The sequence below is a fragment of the Vulpes vulpes genome, chromosome 7 (assembly GCF_048418805.1).
Source record: "Vulpes vulpes isolate BD-2025 chromosome 7, VulVul3, whole genome shotgun sequence".
In the NCBI taxonomy this organism is placed as follows: domain Eukaryota; kingdom Metazoa; phylum Chordata; class Mammalia; order Carnivora; family Canidae; genus Vulpes; species Vulpes vulpes.
This window is the reverse complement of record NC_132786.1, coordinates 34,640,847-34,663,296: the sequence shown is the minus strand read 5'-3', so window position 1 is coordinate 34,663,296 and position 22,450 is coordinate 34,640,847. Positions and strand designations below refer to the sequence as shown.

The 22,450-nt window shown below is 35.1% G+C and overlaps 1 pseudogene; it reads left to right on the top strand.

Moving 5' to 3' along the window:
* Positions 1 to 1,239: 1,239 nt before the first annotated feature.
* Positions 1,240 to 2,515, top strand: LOC112916307 (succinate dehydrogenase [ubiquinone] cytochrome b small subunit, mitochondrial pseudogene; annotated as a pseudogene).
* Positions 2,516 to 22,450: the final 19,935 nt, after the last annotated feature.

The following is a 22,450-nucleotide window of genomic DNA, read 5'->3' as shown; positions in this document are numbered from 1 at the left end:
AGTCCTGCTGCCAGTGTCCATCAGGAAAGGCCACTGTTGAGCCAGTGCTCACCCTGGTCTCAGCTGCCCGTTTTCAGGGTGTCTAGGAATTCCCGGCCCAAAACAGAGTCTGGGAGAATGTTATTTCTTCATTTCAGTGACATACTTTGTCACCTAAGCCCTCTACTAGTTTTACTTATGCCCAGAGTCTCCCGAAATCTTTATGAAAGAGCTTTATTCCTCAGCCTCTGATCCCAGCAGCTAAAATCAGATGGTTACGATGTGGGAGAATATTCTGCTGTACCCCCCTCACACCCACGTCTTTTCTCCCCTCTCCTGCTGTTCCTTGCCCTGACTAAACGTCCTCCAATTAAACTCCTTCTACTGTTAGGCACTTGGATTTTAATTTTTAAAAATGAAATATCAATTACATACATAAGGTGTTGTATGCTGATATATAAATTTCAAAATACAACTGTAATTTTAAAAATGTGGGGAATAGGGGCACCTAGGTGGTTGAGTCGGTGAAGTGTCTGTCTTCAGCTCAGGTCTTGATCTTGGGATCCTGGAATCAAGCCCTGTGTTGGGCTCCCTGCTCAGTGGTGAGTTTGCTTCCTCTTCTTGTGCCCCTCTCCTGCTCATGTTCTCTTTCTCTCCCTCTCTCAGATAAATAAATAAAATCTTTTTTAAAATGTGAGGAATACTATTACCTAGTCTAGGAGAATATCATCAGTAATGCTGAAGTCCCTTATTTCAGAGAATGTCATTTCTCTACATTTTGTTTTTTATCAATGCCTTGCTTTTATCTTAATAGTTTTAATAAATATTTATGTACCTCCCAAAAGGTATCCATTTTGCTTTTGATTGTTTCCAACCATTTATCAGTGAATCACATAAGTTCTCTCCTGGGACTACCTTATTTTACTTGCCTTTTTTTAAAATCCATCATTCAATCTTCATGTGTTAAATTTTATTAATTGGCTATCATATGACAAATCAACCTTCCATAACTGGAAAACCAATTCAGTCACTATGTGCCACCTTTTTACATTTTGCTAAACTTGACTTGTCAACATTTTGTTTAAGATGTATTTATCTATATTCATGAGTGAGTTTGGCCTCCTGTTTTCATATATTGTACTGTCTTTATCTTGTTTTAGAATCACTAATTGTCATATGACTCCTTTTCTCTCCTACTTTGAGTGAGAACATTTTTTTGTGATATCTCTGATCCTTTTTCATTATTGTATTTTAGGGGTGATGAAAGGTAAGCATAACTTGTCTCTTTCAGATAATAGTTTGGAAGATATGATGATCCATATACTTTCCCAAGGGAAAGTAATGGATATTAACAGAATACTGGGGCACCTGGATAGCTCAGTCAGTTAAGCATCTGCCTTTGGCTCAGGTCATGACCTTGGGGTCTTGGGATCAAGCCCTGAGTCAGGCTTTCTGCTCAGCAAGGCATCTGCTTCTCCCTCTCCCTCTATCCCTCCCCACCACTTATGCTCTCTCACTCTGCTCTCTTTCAAATAAATAAATAAAATCCTTAAAAAAATAAACTAAACAAAAAGGAATCCTGGTTTTCCAGGTCTGAGCAATAAGTGGTTAGCACTTTGGACTGTCTCTCTTGGGGAGGGCACGAGTGTGCATATTATGTGTGGAGAGGGTGAAATGCACATCTAATGACCAGAAGTGTTGGCTGTGACAAAAGTTGTGACTGTCAAATCTATTTCCTATTCTCCCTGGTACTTAGTGGGGCTGTATTTTTTGACTTCTCTAGCAATTAGGTATGACCATATAAGGGAGTTCTAGCAATGGATTTGAATGAAAGACGATGAGCATCATTTTCAGACCTGTTCCAAAAATTCCTTCCTTAAGTGATCCTTCATGCTCTTTTCCCTTTGACTCAATGCCAACAAACACAACCACATTTACAATCATAGTCACAAGATGGTAGAAGGTGCTGCAGTCTCCAGTCATAAAGTAGATGATCTACAGATTAGGAATCCTTAGGACTGCTTCTGGGTTGTGGGTGACCTTGAGCCTTCAGGAGAGAGATGGCAAGTCCCAGGAGGCTGTGTCCTGTGTGGTGTTCAAGGAGGCTGAGCTCTGTTTCTCTGAATCCCAGTGGTCAGACCTACTCATGTTTCAGCATTTGTCCAGAACCAGCCTGCCCCAGGATGGTGTAGAACCCAGCACATTCACCTGTCACCCAACCACTACTGGGCCTTGGACAAATGGTTACTGACTATGTTCGAGGGGATGGTTTGCAGAAAGCTGTCAAGGCAGGCATTTTGGAACTCTTGGCTTTAACCTTTACTGGGCTTTGTTATTTCAACTACCATGATGTGGGCATCTGCAAAGTTGTTGCCATGCTGTGGAAACTCTGACCTTTTTGACTTAATATGTTCAGAATTGATTGTACACCTCTTTGCCTCTGCTCTATCATGCCCTTCAGCTCACAGTAAGGAGAAAATAACAGATAAGTCCAATGGTGAGACAAACCTCTTCTAATCACCTGGTTATTTTTAGAATTTAGTCTTTGAGGAAAAGGTTTGAGATGAATTATATCCAAGAAATTTGGAGACTGGGTTCCTTGTTCTGGTGAGTTATGGGGTTGTCTCCTAGCTTCTCACAAGATTCATAGCACACCTAACCATTATGTATGAGCCTTTGTCTCTTAGTGTATCAAATTCTTAAAGGGGATTCAGCTTTATTACTATCAGTAGATGATCAAATTTGTGTATTTGTCCTGGGAATGATGGAGAAAGGGAAAACCTGTTAATTTGTAAGTAAAGACTTAAAATTAGTGTTTAATTTTTGAAAAGTGCCCTCTCTGTTCAGTTGATACTGGTTACTGATGGTTACATGTCCCAGGGAAAGTTTAAAATTAGGAAATACTGCTCTTTGACATTATTCATTTCTAAATTCTGGGAAGAAGAGCCTGGAGAGTTTCTGAGTATGGAGAAGTTCCATATTGGGAAGAGGTCCCCTCATAGATGTATGAAAGTATTATAGATTCTAAACTGAGACTTAATCCTCAAATGTGTTTATTTTACTTGCCCTAAAATAATCTGTCTATGAATATGAAAAACTGTAATTGTTATTTATTTTCCCACTATAGGAATCTTTAATGTGAAAATGTATTCTATGAAAATAAAATTTTTTAAAAATAAAATGCTATAATAATTTAAAAAAAAGGAATCCTTGCTTAGCACATCAAATGATAGAGAAGTAAACTTGCTTCCTACTCATCCATAGAGACAATATGGTATACCTGCAGGAACACTAGGGTAACTTTAACTTACACATTCCAATTTCCTTTTTCTCTACTTTTGCAACATTAGAAGTACAGGGGAGAAGCTAGATTGTCGATCTTTAACTTATATTTCTCTTAATTTTTTTTCATGTATACCTTCTGTTTTTCTATACTGGATCCTAGATAATTTCTTCCCATCTCTCTCTCATGTCACTATATATATATATATATAACTAATTTAAATTATTTGTAATTCCTTTATTACATTTAATTTTTGGTCACTTTTTATTTCCTTCCTATGTTTTCTTATATCTTTAAAATTTTTTCTTAAATATATCAGGACTTCAGTCAAATTCTGAAAACTTTTTGAGGGTTTGATACTGCAATCTTTTTTCTACTCTCACTTCCCAATAGCTTGTTTACTTGTATATATTATAATTATTAGTATTTTATAAGCTTATTTCCCCCGTTGCCTGAGTTTCCATATCTAAAGTGTGTTCCTTGAAAGATGATTTGAATTTACTTCTGTCTGGTGTCTGAAGGACCAGTAAACCTAGATGATTTTGGACAGCACTCAATTTAAAATTATTTTATTGTGGTGTTGCTGAGAGCTAATGGATAGTATGATGGCTTTTACTAAAAATAAATATAGTTGAATTTTTGGTAGGAATTTATTTTTTTAAAGATTTATTTATTAAAAAAAAGATTTATTTATTTATTTTTGAGAGAGAGAGGGAGAGAGAACAAGGGAAGGGGCAGGAGGGAGAAACTCAAGCAGACTCCGCCCTCAGTGTGGAGAGTGGAGCCCAAATTGGGGCTCACTGTCATGACCCTGAGGTCATGACCTAAGTGGAAACTAAGAGTCAGAAGCTTAACTGACTGTCCCACCCAAGTGCCCCAAGTTTTTGGGGCAAGTTTAGGAATTCTTATAAGACATACTTTTTCTCTCCCTGTCCATCACCTCTTTCCCCCTTAAAATAATACTGGCAGCCAGTTCTCTTTTTTGTCTTTTTCTGCAGGAAGGGTTGTTGTTATTACTTATCATAGTATTAAAAAGTCTCTTATTTTTCTAGGTGGGATGTAAGGGGTGAGGATTTTACCTATAAGTAGATGTTTCAAATCTAACTCCCCTTCTTGCTCATGACCTAGTTCTGTCTCTTGCTTTTTCTTCCTGTAGCCCATTAAAATTAAGATTAAGCTCTAGCCTCCATGATCAGCAAATATCCCAGGGTGAACATTGGCTTCATAATATATTCACCAATCTGCATTTTCACTTTTTCAAAATTTCTGTCCTTGGATGTTCTCCTTTTACCTATCAGCCATACTATTCACATAGTGTGAAATATGCAGTCCATATTTAATAAGGCTTTTATATGTTTACTCCTATGAAGCAAACCTTTAGTTCCTTATAGTTTCAGAAATGGAATCCCTGCTCCCAATCTTAATGCATAATAATAACTATAAATAAATAGTAAAATAGATATTTAAACATTTATTTATGGGAGGGAGGTATTACCTTACCTCAAGCAAACCAGCCAAACTGTATTGTTACAATTCACATAAATTCATATTTGTAGGCCTTATCTTTAGAAACTATAAAGTAGATTAGTAAAATGATGACTCTAAGTGGTAGTTTCTGTGAGTAACAGAATGCCATGCAGGGTTCAAGCACTCAAAAACTGTTGAATGATGATGACATAGACAATGATGATGGTGATGATGACTACATCATTGAGCTGAATAAAGAGATAAGATCATGTTAGGAATTGGAAATAGTATAAGGGCAAATGTCTTATGGGTATGGAGATGTTCCAGTTTGTTTATACAGAAGGATATATGGAAAATATCTACAGGGAGCAGTAACAGTACCATCCTACTCAAGAACTTTCAAGTCTAATGGGAAAGATAAAATAATTGAAAAACACACTTTAAATGCTATTTATCATCCACTTTGCTACAAAATGTATTTTAGTGAGGATGCTCATAATTTGTTTTTCCATTACCTGCACAGGGTCCAGATATTAGCCTTGAAGCTAGAAGGTTAAATCAAAACACAAACGTGCTAATTTTTCTCTACTCAAGGGCAACATTTGTTGATTTTAGCTGTTTACCCCCCCTCCCAAACACAATCTACTTCACAGAGGTAGGATCTTATCCCTATTGTGACCAAATCCATTTTTAGAAAGTCTCTCCTGGTATTCCTGATGTTACTTAGGTGGTGACTATAACGAAAGATTCAACTCGTTAAGCAGACATCAGAGATTCTGGATTAGTTTTAAGGAAATAACCCTGTTAAATGATTCTTGCACATGGAAATCATGCTGGACTATTGCTCATCAAAGCCACGTTCTTGATTTCTTTTTCTCATGGAATATGCAGAAGACATACTCACATGTAATGAGCAGATCTAATCTTAAAAAAGTGTGCTAACAGGTTTGCATACTAACAATAAGATTTATCTCCAGGCTGACAGCTTACAGGTAGTCTTTTATTTTCCAAGGCAAATTTGAAAATTAGCAAATTAAATCACAATGTTGTTTACATGATACAGAAGTACCCTGTTTGGGACGTTGTTCTTTTTCCTTTAGTGCATAAGAATATTTTAATAGTTACAAAAGAACAAAAACCTTCCAGTTCTCTGCTTCTGGCAGCATGCCACTTCTTCCATCAAAAGTGATCAAAGACTGTAAACACCACGTGGTAGAGGAAGAGATCTTTTTTAACTGGTAGGGCTTCATTGTAGTTTTGTGAAGCAGTAAAACCCTGCAAGCATCATAGGTGAAATTTGGTAACTGCTGGAGTCATTTTTATCTTTCAGGATCAAAAGGGAGTAACTTTATAAAAATTCCCATCTCCTTTCCCTGGGCACACCAGTATGATGGGAGGATTTGGCTAGCCTAATGGTGAAACTCTTATTATGAACACTTTGTACTCACCATTCAGCCCAGAAAGATTCCTGGTACTGTAAAGCCTAGCCATTTGAAGGTTAAAGTAACATGTTCATTACTGCCAAGGACGTAGCTTCTATGAGCTGTACAGGAGGCTATTGTATTGCCAGTGTTCTCTAAAAAGGGTAGATAGATGGAAACTATGAAATGAATTCATATTACATGTGCACTTTTCATATTATATTTATGGAACCCCAAATGTATTAACTGAATATGCTTGCTGCACAGTAAATTAGCTCAATTTCATGGTGAAGGTTTCATTTTCTTTTAAATATTAAAAAAAATGCCCAAATTCAAGCTTATAGATGTTCTCAAAGCTACTCAGAAAGTCTCTCTAGGATATTTAAAGATTAATTTATGTGAGAATAGGTACAGAAATTATAATAGTAAAGAACTTAGGTGTATTCACAACTCATAATTTGATAATTCTCTCTACTCCCTCTTAATAAATTTGATACACCTACTCATGCTTTTCCTTAGATCTTATCGCAGCTTATTTGTGCCAATAGACCGAAACATGTGAAACATATTATAACCTGTTGACATATTTCCAGTACTGTCCTTACTAAAGGAGCTAATGACTTGGCAATGACTTGGTTTATGATTACGTACTTTAGGAATTCAGAATAGTTGTAGGGAAATAAGATGTCGTTTTAAATTCCATGATCCTACAGTTACTACCAGAAGAGCAAGTTACTGTATTAAATACATTCCACTCTTGAGTCATACCTTTCTTATATGCAACTTGTGCATAGTGAATTGTTTTGCCCATTTCTTCTTGCCAATTTCTCTACCAGTCCTTTCAATATGCCTTTCATCCTTATATTGGTGCATGACTTAACATTTTTAAACCATTCCTACTATTTCCTCTACTTCCTTGCTTAAATACTCACCCAATTTCCTCTGAGCCTTCAAAATGATGAGAAAAGTATAACTTTTTCTGAATTGGACCAGAAAATAAGTTAGACTGAAAATCAGATTTCTCAATATTCTCTGCCTTCTCCAGAATCTTCTTCATTTGTTTGTTTTTAAATTTCGGTTGTATTTAGTATAATTGACATATAAAATTATAAGATATTTAAGGGTGTATATAGTGGTAGTTTGATATATATGTATATATTGTGGAAGGATCCCCTGCATCTACTTAATACATCTATCACCTTACATATTTATTTTGTATGTGTGTGTGAGAACATTTAAGTTTTCTCTTAGCAAATTTCAGTTATAAATAGTGTTACCCAACTATAGTCACAAAGTTATATATTAGCTATAAGACCTTATTCATCTTTTTAAAAAAGATTTATTTATTCATTTGAGAGAGAAAGAGAGTGCAGGAGGGAATGGCAGAGGGAAAAAGAGAGAGACAATCTCAAACAGACTCCCTGCTGAGCATGGAGCCCAATGCAGAATTCAAACTCATGACTCTGAGATCATGACCTGAGCTGAAACCGAGAGTTGGACACTTAACCAACTGAGGCCCAGAACCCTTTTCATCTTCAACTGAAATTTTGTACCCTTTTACCAACCTCTCTCTATCTTCTTTACCTCCCCCCAGTTCCTAGAAACCACTTTTCTACTCTGTTTCTATGAATTTGTCCTTTTTTTAAAAAAAATCCACATATAAGTGGGATCATATGATATTTGTCTTTGTCTGACTTATTTCATTTAGAATAATGCCTTCAAGGTCCATCCATGCAAATAGCAAGATTTCCTTTTTCATGGTTGAATAATGTTCTAATATATATGTATATATGTGTATATGTGTATATATATATGTGTGTATATATACACCACATTTTCTTTGTTCATTCATCTGTTGATGGGACACTTAAGTTGTATTCATATCTCGGCTATTGTGAATAATGTTGCAGTAAATATGAGAGTCCAGATATCTCTTTGATCCTGTTTTCCTTTGCATATGTATCCAGATATAGGACTGGTGGTTCATACAGTTCTTTTTTTAACTTTCTGTGGAATCTCGATGTTGTTTCCCATAATGACCTCACCAATTTACATTGCCACCAATAGGGCATGAGTGTTCCCTTTTCTCCACGTCCTTGCCAACACTCATTAACTTTTATCTTTTTGGTGATAGCCATTCTAACAAGTGTGAGGTAACATCTCACTGTGACACTAATTTGTAATTCCTAATGGTCAGTGATGTGGCCTTTTTTATGTACCTATTGTCTTTGAAAAAAAATTCTATTCAGGTACTCTGCCCATTTTTTTAAGTGGATTGTTTTCTTTGTGCTATGGAGTTGAGTTCTTTGTATTGTTTGAATATTAATCCTTCTTAGATATATGATTTGCAAATATTTACTCCCATTCTGCAGGTTGCTTTTTTATTTTGTTGGTGGTTTCCTTTGCTTTACAGAAGCTTTTTAGTTTGATGTGGTTTGGTTATTAACTTTGCTTTTGTTGCTTATGCTTCTGGTGTCAAATAAAAAAATCATTGCCAAGACCAATGTTAAGGAACTTACCCTCTGTGTTTTCCTCTAGGAGTTTTATGGTTTTAATTCTTCCATACAAATCTTTAATCCATTCTGAGTTAATTTTTGTGTATGATGTAAGATATGGATACAGGTTCATTCTTTTGCATGTGATTGTCCAGGTTGCCAACACTATTAATTGAAAAGTCTATCCCTTTCCCACTAAGTATTCTTACCTTATCTGTCACAAATTAATTGACTGTACATATTCATGGATTTGTTTTTCAGCTTTCTATCTTGTTCCATTGATCTGAATCTCTGTTTTTGTGCTAGTACCATGCTGTTTTGATAACTATAGCTTTGTAATATAGTTTGAAATCAGGAAGTGTAATGCCTATAGTTTTGTTCTTCCTCAAAATTTCTTTGGTATTCAAGGTTTTTTATACTTTTATATTAAGTTTAGGATTGTTGTTTCTGTGAAAAATTCCATTGGAATTTTGATAGGGATTGCACTGAATTGCACAATATGAATCTTTTAACAATATTAATACTTGCAATACATGAACATAAGATATTTTGCCATTTATTTATTTCTTCTTCAGTGTCTGCTCTCACCTCACCTACTCCCATTCTAGAACAAAATTCAATGGTCTATTTTCTCTTTTTCTGCTACCCGATGAAATTAAAATAGATGTTTACTTGTTTAACTTCAATCAAATACTATTTAAGTCACCCAGGATCAAGTAATGCTTGTCCTCAATCTCACTAAGTGTTTTATTCTTCTCCACTTAATGTGCTCATTGTTCAAGATGGCCATTTAGCCCTCCTTTGTCTTTTCAAAGCCAAGTCCCGTGCCTCTTACCCTTCTTACTCCTAAGTTAACTTCAGTTTGGTCTCCTTCAGTTTTCTTTTCCTTCATCAATCTTTCCTTCCTGCATCTTGGCTGATTCTTTTCTGATTTTTTCTTAAACTAGAAAAAGAAGGTATAAACCCCTCCTCAACTAAAAGTTTAATTGGTACTCATAAATTATTCTCCTTCTCTATTAAAGTGTAAACATAGCTGTCTTGAGCTGTAAATATAATCAAGAATATTGTATTTAAATAAATAACTTTCTTGATCTTATGTCTCCATTAAGCTATCATTTTATCTTACATTGCCTTTACTTCTAAACTTCTAGATAAACTACCTCAGGAAAGTACTATCTCATTCTTACACCATCAGGTTACATGCTTATGTATCCATATACTTTGCCTTCTCCTATTTCATGTGACTCCTCCACTTTTGCTCTGAATCTGATACTCACATAATTGCATAAGGCAGTCAATAGAAAAGTTATCTCTTTTTTTGGATCAACATTTTTCCATTTATAAGATCATTCTCCAAATAATTCTATTATGAAATAAAGCCCATATTAAGAAAACAGTATCTTTCCTTGTCCCACTCACTTCCCAAGTACCATTAAGTTTCTTTGCTCCTTTACTTAGGAAAATTAGGAAGAATTGCTTAACTTTGTAACATTGGTTCTTTTTTTGATTAACTAATTAATTAAATTTTAATTCCAGTGTAGTTAACACATTGTTATATTAGTATCAAATATATAGTATAGTGACTCAAGGATACCTTATATTACTCAGTGCTTATGAAGATAAATGTACTCTTAATCCCTTTATTTAACCCCCCACCTCCCTTCTGATAACCATCAGTTTGTTATTTATAGTTAAGAGTCTGTTTTTTCCTTTTTCCCCTGTGTTTGTTTTGTTTCTTAAATTCTACAAATGAGTGAAATCATGTAGTATTTGTCTTTCTCTGACTGGCTTATTCCACTTAGCATTATAGCCTCTAGATGTATCTATGTTGTCGCAAGTGGCAAGATTTCATTTTTTTCATCCCTGAATAACAGACTTTAAAACAAAGATTATAACAAGAACAAAGAATGGCACTGTATAATAACAAAGAGGACAGTCCAACAAGATGATCTAACAATTATAAATATTTATGCACCTAACATGGGAACACCTAAATACATAAAACAGCTAATAACAAACATAAAGGAACTAATCAATAGTACTACAATAATAGTAGGGGCTTTAATACCTCCACTTACATCAGTGGACAGATCATCTAAACAGAAAATCACCAAGCAAACAATGACTTTGAATGATATACTGGACCAGATGTATTTAACTGATATATTCAGAACATTCTTTCCTAAAGCAGCAGAATACACAAAAGAATGTGTATACAGAATACAAAAGAATGTATATTCTGCTGTTTCCCCAACCACTATTTCCCCAACCAACTCTAATTGGGTTTCTGTCCTTAAACTACTTTTATTAGTCTACTCAGGCAGTCTTAACAAAATATCACCAACTAGATGGCTTAAGTAACAGACGTTTATTTTTTCACAGTTCTGGAGGCTAGAAGTCCATGACCAATTGCTGGGAAAATTTTGTTTCTGATAAGAGCTCATTTCCGGGCTTGTAGATGACCACTGTCTCTTATGTTCTAATGTTGCCTTTCTTGTTCCTGCAAAGAGAGAGGAAGGGAGGAGAAAGAAAGAGGAGACAGGACTTGGGTCCTATTGGTCTAAAGAATACCAGTCCTATTGAATTAGTGTCCCATCATTATTACCTAATGTAACTATCATTACCTCCATAAAGGCCCGACCTCCAAATACAGTCACACTGGGGACTGGGGCTTCAACATATGAATTTGGACACTAGAAACACAGTTCTGTCCATAACACAATTTTATTGAAAGAGTTCTTCTAACCATCACCCACACTTTCCATTTTCATATTCTAGTGTTTGGTTCTCTGTTATTGCATTATTTCACTTATTGAAATAATTTAACACAATTGACTGCTCTGTCTTTTCTGAAGCAGTTTATTGTCTTGTATTTCATTTTATTAAGATATTTTATTTCTTAATATGTCACCTGTGCTTTTATATTGTAATAAATTAACTTGAATCAAATCCACAAAGTAATTGCTTGGAAATTTTTTTATGTCATTTTCATCCTGAATATACTTGATTTCTTGGCAGTATGTGGACACCACAGATCAGAGGTTTATAAAGTAGGGTCATTATACTCTAAGTGATAGTCAATATGATCCACAGGTGCAGAAAAAATATATATAAAACTTTAACAGACATTTACTTTTACCTTAAAAATAAATTAAACATAAAAAATTAATTATTTCAATTTAATCAATACCCTCATCAGTTTCATATGTCACGTAAGATTAGGAGAGTCTTGAGAGAAAGGGGGGACTCCATAGTTGGTCAGTGGTATTCAAGCCTTTTGAACATATTGAGAAGTAGTTTAATTAAAGTGTGATCATTTAAATGGATTTAAGCAGGCTATAAATTTTAGGTTTAGGATCTTGGCAATAATGTACAATAAGATAAGGAATATTTTGTAGCATACAGAGGTTAGAGATTGCTTGCTTATTTCATGGGAAAAAAACTCAAAAGATTCTCTTTTATAAGAATCCAAGTATAAAAAGATGCTTAAGATTAGTGACATGATATCTAACAGATATTAACACACATATAGACACACACACACATGCACATACAAATATACTCATATACACACAAGCCCCACTAAGGAAATGCTAACATTTTTCACAATAAACAAATAAGCAAAAACAAAACAATTTATGTTTCAGAAAATAAAATTTATTTAATGAAGAGATTTTTTTTTAGATGGATGAGAAGTGTCTTCATGATTAAATGACTTAAATTTAAAAAGATGGAAATGTGTCAAAAATAACTTAGAAACAGAGTTTTCTAACATATTTATAAATCTTCTCAATGAAAAGTTTCACTGTGTTTAGAATGAGACTAGAAATCAAGTGTCATGATTTACTGAGTACAACTAATAATTCAATTTTAAAATTTTCTTCACATATGAAAGTCATTAAGACCAAGAATCATTGAGCATAATCCCTATCAAAATCTCAGCTGAAAAAAAAAATCTCAGCTGACTTTTTTTTTTGTTTGACACCAAAAAGCTATCCCTCAAATTCTTAGGGAAATTCAATACAGCCAGAATAACCGGAAAAAAAATCTTGAAAACAACAGAATGGGAAGATTTCACGATTTTAGATCTTACCACACAGATAATCAAGACAGCATAAGGATGGACATATAGATGAATGAATAGAAATGAGTCGAGAAATTAGCATTTATATTCAGTGATTTTTTTGATAAGGGTATCACAAGCATTGAATGGAGAAAGACTAATCTTTCAAACAAACAGTTTTGGGACAACTTGATATCCACATGCAAAAAATGAAGTGGAACTCCTACTCTTCACTACACATAAAAATTAAGTCAAAAAGTTACCTAAATGTAACAGCAAAAACTATAAAAAACTTAAAAGAAAGTATAGAAAGTACATCTTTGTGACTGGGCTAGAAAATTATTACTGAGATACAACACGAAAAGCATAGGTGACAAAAGAAAAATTAAATAAATTGGACTTCATCAAAATTGAAAACCCTTGTGCTGCAATAATGTCACCAATAAAGTGCAAACACAAATCACAGACTGGGATAAAATGTTTGCAAATCCAAAGAAAAACCACAGAATAAGAGAAAATGTTTGTAAATCATCTATCTTATAAAGGACTTATATCCAAAACAGACAAAGAACACTTACAATTCAATAATAAAAACAACCCAATTTAAAATAGGCATTGCATTTGAATAGGCATTTCTTCAAAGAAAATATACAAGTAATGGCCACTAAATATATGAAAAGATGATCAACATTACTGGTGACTAGGGAAATGCCAGCTGCAACCACAATGCAATACCACTTCACACCCTCTAAGAGGCTGAAATCAAAAAGACAGATAATAATAAATGTTATTTTGGAGGCAGGGAGATGAAGAAACTGGATCCCTCAAACATGGCTAGTGTTAATATACAATGGTGCAGCCACTTTGCAAAAAACACTGGCAATTCCTCAAGATGTTAAATATGGAGTTATCATATGACTCAAAAATTCTGTGCTAGATCTATCATCTTTCCATACATACAAACCTATATGCTATACATACACACCTATATGCTATACATACATGTGTGTATACTTAAACATATGCCCACATAAAAACTTATACATGAATGTTTATAACAGTATTATTCATAGTATCCAAAAAGTGGAAGCAGCACAAATGACCATAAACAGATGAATAACAAGTAAAAGGCAGCATCCAATGGAATATTACTAAAAAAATTATAAAGCATGACTACTGATACATTATGCATCATGACAAATGTCTTTAAGCATTAAAAGCAATGTTTAAAGAAGGGAAAGAGAAGCCATAGATTGGGAGAAAATCACTGCATGGCAAATTCAATAGCCCAACAAAATAGCAGGCAAAAAAACTTGAGCATCCTCTTTCTAGAATTCATAGATCGCAAATAAACATATAAAAAGACAGCCAATATTATTAGTCATTAGGAAAACATAAAGTAAAAACTTAATGAAATACTACTACATATTTATCAGAATGATTGAAACATAAAGGATGACCATATCACATACTGAAGAGGATTTGGAGGAACTTGAATTGTCATACACCGACACTGAGGGTGATGAATGACAACTACTTGGGAAAGTTTGACAGTGTCTCAAAAAGTTAAACATTCATCTACCCAAGGACTCAACCATTACATTCCTAGATTTCTACCTATGAGAAAGTAAAGCATATGCTAATTCAAAGACTTGTATGTGAATGTTTATAGCAGGTGGTATTTGTAAAGGTTCCAAACCAGAAACAGCCAAAATATACATCAGTGTTTGAATGGGCAAGGTACTTGTGTTATATGCATACAGCAAGTATTACACTGCAATAAAAGGCAATGACCTTTATCATGAGTGGATTTCAAGATAATTATGTGGAGTGAGATAAGGTATCCAAAGAGTATAATCTATGATTCAATTTATTTAAAATTCTAGAAACTCTAAGTAGTTTAGGAAATTCTAACTAGCCTAATTAGAAATCAGATAAATGGTTGCTTGGGAGAAGGGAGCACAGGGAGTTCCGATGACAAGGATTACAAAAGGCAAAGGTACTTTAGGAGGTAGTTAATACATTCAATACCTTGATTGCGGTGATTGTTTCACATATATATATATATATATATATATATGCATATATATTAAAATATGTCATAGTTTATATGCATCGATTATATCTTATTATGGCTGTTAAAACATTTTACCACAGGACTTTGTAATGGTGACATTAACAAAAGATTCAGTGTCTGATTGGAGTGAGTTCAAGACAAAATGAGGGGAGAGAAAGTAAAGACGGTACATATAGTTGTGAATGGTTGATACCTGATTCTCCTCTCTCCAGGACACAAAGGAAGACTATGCTTCCTTGTCCCCTTGTACCTAAGCATAGCCATGTAAAATGTTTTGGCTGGTGAACTGTGTGACAAAGTAACAGGCATTGCTTACTAGTGAAGGCACGCAATGTTGATTCTGGAACTTCAGTCTATTCTCCTTCCTGGAAAGTAGAAGCAAAGTTAGTATAATGGTATAATAGTCACATCTTTACTTGCTTGGTAAGCATTTGGAGGGCAACTTCACTCTACAGTTGCATAGCCCACAGCAGATTTTATATGAATTAAAAATAAATTCTTGGTGAGCTAAGCCCTTGAGACCTGGAGGTTCTTGTCACTGCAGCATAGCCAGGTCTATCTCTAGTGATGGGGTAGTGGTTTCAAGAAGTTTTGCTAATAAAGGGCAGCAGAAAAAAGAAGATGTAGAATCTAGGATGGTCATTTTTTATAAGATGGGAGTTGTTGTGACATTTTTGCATAAAAGTTCTTGAATAAGTAAGAAATTATAAAGTTTAGTCAGGGCTTTACTATTCTGTACAGCGATTATTTGCAAAGAAACACAACCATCCAACAAGAACAACAACACAAACAAAACAAAAACAAACACCAACCCTTTCTCTAGGCAAATGACTTTCAGCTTCTACTTGCCTGCTCAGCTAGCCGCTGTTGTGCAGTGAACAAATTACGTGATCATACATGGTAACACTGTTCAGATTATAAGGACGAAATTTGGCATTAGAAGAAAGAACAATTGTATTTAAACTGTGCATAGGTACAGGTACAGAGATATGGGGAGATTTATTTGTGGGAAACTTAATTATTTCATTCTATAAATATTTACTGATTGATTTCTATGTGCCAGGAACTATTCTAAAAGCTTGGGATGTAGAAGTGAGAATAAAAAAAACAGAAGCAACCCTGCCTTCATAGAGCCTACAGTCTGTTATGTTTGGAAGGTAAGGAGAGACTGGTGAAAATCAAAACAAAATAAATAACTTTTCATTATGTTAGAACTCCTAAGTACTATAGAAAGAAATAAGTTAAAGAGTGAGAAATCAGATGTGGAGAATAGATAAGGAATATGGATATTTCTTCTTGGACGTCTATTCTCAATGAAATAAGCAAGATCATTGGCCAAATATGTTTAAAATTTGAGTTACAGAATAAGATATGAAATAGTGATCTGGGAATGTGGGGGAGTAAACTGTTTTGGGAAATGTGATGGGATCGCCAGATAGCACTGAGGAACCACTTGAGATTTCAGGTAATAAAATTGAAATAAATCCAATCAATATGATACATATTTTTTTCTCCAGCCATCTTCAGCTGAATGGGTATAGACAGTGAACATGTGATAAATGGATTGGATTTGACCTATATTTTGAGTCATTTAGTTCTCCTAGACTGTAACCCTCAGGAACATTTAATTTCAGTTTTTTATTTACTTTTAATATCTAATCATTCACTAAATGATTCAATTATTCATTAATTTGTTGAACTAATGTGTATTGATCAGTTCTATTATTCACAGCTCTGTGGCAAATATGAAAATGAATCCTTGCCCTCAAGAGATATTAATACCCTATAATACAACATAACATAATACAATGACACAACATAGCACAATATAATATGAAATGCTGTTGGAGAAGTCAGCTGTCACCATATCAATGAAACACCATATGAGGAAATATTCCATAGTACCCCAAAAGGGGGTGGGTAGATTGGCTGTGTGGTAAAGGAAAATTTCTTAAGAAAAGATCCTTGATATATCTTGAAGAACCTTCATGAATTAGCTCAGAGAAGATGTTACAGGAAGATGAACTGCATAAAGAAAAGCATGTTAATGGAGACCTTAGTGTGTTTAGGGAACTGAGCTAGTGCAGCTTGAGAGACTCAAGGTTTCTGAGGGAGAAGGAACGTCAAGCAATGAGGAAATTGAGAGAGAGAAGCAGAAACCAAATAATGAAGAAACGCATCCCATGTTAAGAAGTTAGAATTTTATTAAAAAGAAAAAGAAAAAAAGAAAAGGTGAGAAGGGGCTCTTACAGGTTGAGGGACTGACATGATCATAATTATGTTCTAAAAAAACTGTTTTGACAACCTTATAGACGATGCATTGAAGAAGGCAAAATTTAAGCAAGACGACTTAACCGGTAGTCACTTTAAGTTTTCCAAGGACATATTTTCTATTCACAGACTAATTCTTGGACTTCTTACCTTGAATTATACATTCCACTTTGTCTTTGCTCTGTATAATTTTATACCCACCAACTTAGGTGCATTATTGTTGTCACATGAACATTTTTGTTGACCCCTTGAGTGTAATGTGTACCTCCACCTTTTCCTTCTCTTTGCTCTTTGTCCTTCTGAGGTTGATACTCCCTTCCATCTTTGTAACTTATTCATGTAATGCCACTTCCAGACAAACCCAGGACTTCCTTTGGGGCTTGTCCTTATCTCATGGATGAGACTAAATTAGGAACTAAGAAAATGACCATAGGAATTAAATGAGAAGTTGTTTTTCTGTTTTGTTTGGGAGATACAATTATTATAAAATACCAGTGATACACTGGATATGGAGGATAGTTAAAAAAAAAAAAAAAAGGAAAAAAGTCTGATTTCCAAAATTAAAATTCAATTGCTAAATGTATAAATAATTAACACCGGGTTATAGAATGTAAGAGGGATGGGAACAAGTTTTCAAGGGAAGATGACAGTTTGTAGTTAAACATCTCTGTATATATAAGAAGAAGAAACTTGTATATCTCTGTGTATAGTACAATATACAAGTTGGGCTTAGCAGGGAAATCTGGCTGCAAGAGAAAAGTATGTGTGCCATATTCACAGAAGCAGGGTGAAGACCACAGGCTAGCATGAAACCACCCAAGAAGATGGCCAAGGTCAGAACCCTTGGCAATAATATTGTTAAGGACTAAACAGAGGAAATAGCTCATGGGGAAGCCTGAGAAAAAGAATTGAAGACGAATAAAGTAAACCAGGAAACAGTGTTATGGAAGTCAGAGTAGGAAGCATCAGTCAACAATGGCAAAATAACTCAGAGTCAACCTCGTCGATGTCTCATATCAATTTTCTGTTCTTCATTCCTATTGCTTCTGCTTCTATTGATGAGATTATTCAATTGCTAGTATTTGTCTCTCAAGCTGTAAGTGGTTCTTCAATTCATCCTTCACAGTTGTCAGAGTTATCATCTGAAAAAAACAGTTCATGTAGTTTTTTCCTTGCCCAATTACCTAAAACTTTCAAACATTGACAATCAAGTTTAACCTTTTTACTTAACTTTCAAAGCCCCCAATGATGCCCTCCCCTCCAGTCCTTCTAGCTTTATTGTCCTCCAGAACCTCCATTAACCCCTTTGTTTCATTCATAGCTGATTTCTAACCTTCCCGGACTGGGCAGGCACTTCTGACCCTCCCTGACTCTGCACATATCCTAGAGCTATCCAGATAGTGCTCCACATAGATTCCAAACAGCTTTTCACCTGAGACTTAATTCAGATGTTAACTCCTTATAAAGCCCTTTCTGAGCCCATTGTTTATTAATGCTTTCTTTTCATACAATGTAGACACTTCATGTATCTATTTTTACACCTTCTATCTTTTGTTTGTCTTAAGATTTTATTTATTTATTTGACAGAGAGAGATTGAGAGAGCACAGGTAGGGGGAGCAGGAGAGGAACAGGGAGAAACAGGCTCTCTACTGAACAGGAGCCTGACATGGGGCTGTATCCCAAGATGTTGAGATCATGACCTGAGCCGAAGGCAAATGCTTTACTGACTGAGCCACCCAGGCACCCCTCACTCCTTATTTCATTCCATTTTCTACTATAGGAAATTTTCTGCTCATACATTCCTTCAAGATACTTGCCTATTTTTTGTTGTTTTGTTTTTATCCTGATTATTTTCTACCCTCCTAGCCACAATCTTATACATTTTGCAGCCTTGCCATGTATTTATTAAAATACTTGATTCCCGAGCTCTGAATTAGGTTGGGCCATATTAAAAAGAATTTTCTGTACGTGTGTTTGTGTGTTGTATGTGTGTGTACAGGAGCACATAGGCATGCATGCATGCAAAGGCATATAGATCAATGACAACTTGCTCATTTTTTCCCAAAAGTACTTACAAGTATTAAGTAATTCATCTTACTAGAATCCAAGGAGTTTCATATTCCAGTTTTAAATGTAATGTTCAACACTTGATATTAGAGAGCACAGATGCTAACTAAAATTCTCCTTCTACTAAAGAGAAACTGAGGCCCAATGAGATGTAATAATTCACTCCTGATGATACATATTCCAGCTGTGCACTCTGGAAATCTTCCAAATCACTTCATAACATCTCTAATTTGATTCAGTTATGAGGAGCTATGCATTTGTGGCTTTTAAGAAAGTTAGGACAGGGGGATGCTTATGGATAGTTTAATAATAATAACCATGTTATGGAGTTTCCACCTGGCACTGTGTTAGGCACTTGATACACATTATGATTGATACTCGCAATGACCTTGTGAAATGGGTATTTTTATCTTCATTTTAATGAGCAATTTATTCTTAGCAGGATGAAATAACTTACCTGCATCACTGCTAACAATTGGCAGAGCTACATTTCACATGCACATCTGCCTAAATCCAAAGTCCATGTTCTTACTCATTTTAGATTAATACAGTAGTTGACTTTTGGCTATTGTCTATGATGAGAAAAAAATGGTATCAATTTTCAAACTGATTCTAGAGAATTTCATCAGCAGTGGGTGAAAAAGTTGTTAGAAGTAATCTATGAAAACGATTTTTGCTTAACTCTCTAACACATTTTATCAAACCATGATTTTGTTCTATTATCCAGTTGCCCATTTACTAACAAAATTGTATTGATTACCTGCTATGAGTCGGCCACTGTTCTGAGTACTCTGGGGAATACAGGCATGAACAGGACCAGAAAGGTCCCTTCCCTCACCAAGCTTACGTTTTAGCAAGGGTAAGACAGAAAGTAAACAACAATTGTAATGAATGAACTAATCATATAACACATTAGAATATGATTAGCTCTATGGAAATGTTTTAACAGTTAGAAAAGTCCATCAGAATTTTTAGATGGGGGGAGCATATAGGTAGCAAATTGAAATAGTGGGTTCAGTGGAAGAGCATTCCCAGCAGAGGGAAAGCCAACGCAAAGGAACAGCTGTACATTGGAGGAACAAGACCAATGTCCTAACACAGAGTGAATGAGGGTGTAAACGTTAATAGAGGAGATCTGAGAGATGCTAAAAGAGGAGGGTTTATGTCTCTGCTGGACAAGATATATGTTTCTGTGCTCCTATTTCATCTTAGTCTGTCATCCTTTGCTTTTGCATCTACCCTTTTATCAGTTGGGCTAGAAAATCAATTGCATCATTTGGTGGTTTTATGCCCTTCAACCATTTTTCTGTTATTTCCATAGGTGAAAATCTCATCTTTATGGCTGCTGGTTACCATAGTGGGGTCTGAGTAAAATGGGGAATCTGCTCCCCCCCGCCCCGCCCAGAATCAAGACCAGAGTAGAAGAGTGGAGACCTCAGTACAGATCAGAACCTGAGCCCCTTATCCGGACCTTGTCTTTTCTTTGGGCTGATGTTAACTTTCATAAGAAGAGATTCTCTACTAAAACTAATGGGTCTTTACAACAAAAAACAAAAACAAAAATAAATGCATGAGCCTTTACTCCAGGAATTGATGAGAAGATCTAAGTAACAAATATAATTTTCTAAAATTTCTCACAAATTACTGTGGAGTCCACACTACTTCTGTCCTGAACACCAGTCAAATACTTGGTGACTGTGTAATGTACAGTAAAATCCTGAGATTTAAATTCTTAAATTCTAAATTTCAAAGCTCATAAACTCTTAGTATTGGAGAAAATAAAAAGCCTGTTGCTCTGTCCTTGAATTTTCACTCCACTTAAGCTCTTTCTCAAAAGATAAGCATCTCCACTGCACATGAGAACTTTATTTTTATTTTTATTTTATTTTATTTATTTTATCTTATCCTTTGTCTTTAACAAAAAGCATGGTGACTTCTCCCTCATGAACTGATTTGTCAGAGAAAGTCTCAGAAGACATTCCATTGATTAGCATCTCTGAGTAAAACACAGTTTTAAATCCTGGCTAGGCTTTCCCTCCTGATTATCTTTGGGAGAAAGAAAACACAAAACACCCAGAGGAGAGATTTTAAGTTTATTCTTTCCTTTTGTACTTATAATAAAGACTTTCTTTCCAAACCAATCAGCAGCCCATTGGCTGGAACCCAGGGCTGGCTCATAAACAAATTCAAGTCTGAAATGGACAGTGGGAAGCTGTCTATTAGTGCAATATCTCAAGAAAAGTAAAACAAATTTGATCATTATGAAGCCTGTGTCACCTCATTGCTATGCAGTGCTCCCTGACATCCTTGCCATTTTATGGATGGTAAGAGCCCCTAACATTGACAGCCCACCTTGTCTTAACTTGTGATTACCATCAGTCACCCTGGGTGCCTGTTTAGAGGTCTTGAACAACTCTATTCTTTTTTTCTGGAAATAGAACAGAAAAGCATTCAGGATTAGCTAACATTTACTAGATCCTAATTCTGTGCCCGGTTCCATGCTAAATGCTTTTGGGGCCAAATGTTGAAGCCTGGTAGCAGAGGGAAAAACCAGCCCAGGGTATGTGGTCAGGCTCAGAGCAGAATGAATCTTCCCCATAGAAAAAAACAGACTTGGAAATCAAAGCCTTCAAAATATTGCACTTATTTATGCTGACAAAATATCCAAAGAGCCAGCATGAACATTTGCTCTAATGGATGAGGAAAAAGAAAACTTAATAAAATCCATTTCATCTATCTGATTGAACTAAAATGCTAGTTGAAGTTGATTGTTTTATTTGCCACCTAAGCATGTGAATTTTTTTCTTTGCAAATTAGTAGCAGTGACAGGACCATGCAGAGCATCTGGCAAGTGAGAATTTTAGCAGTGACATTATTTTACTGGACTGAGTGGTGACTGGACCAAAAAAAAAAAAAAAACACCTGGAGTTAAAGATTCTAAATAGCATCCCAGATATCAATAATTAAGCTCTGGCTAATAATATTTAAATGAAAGGATTATAATACAGGTATCTTAAATGAGTAGAAAAATGCCCCCAGAGGTTACCAGCAGTCTCGAATCACAGACTTTTTCATAGATATATATATACAGATTTTCTACATCTTCCCGAAGAAATGGACTCGACTTCTTCATTGGGATTATTAGAAATTATGGAAGGGGACACCTGGGTGGCTCAGTCAGTTAAGCAGCCAGCTCTCAATTTTGGCTCAGGTCATGATTTCAGGGTCATGAGATCAAGCCCCACAATGGGGTTAGCATTCTAAAAGTTCTCTTAGTGAACATGATTTCATGATAAATAAGAGAAAATTAAACTCAATAGCACTAA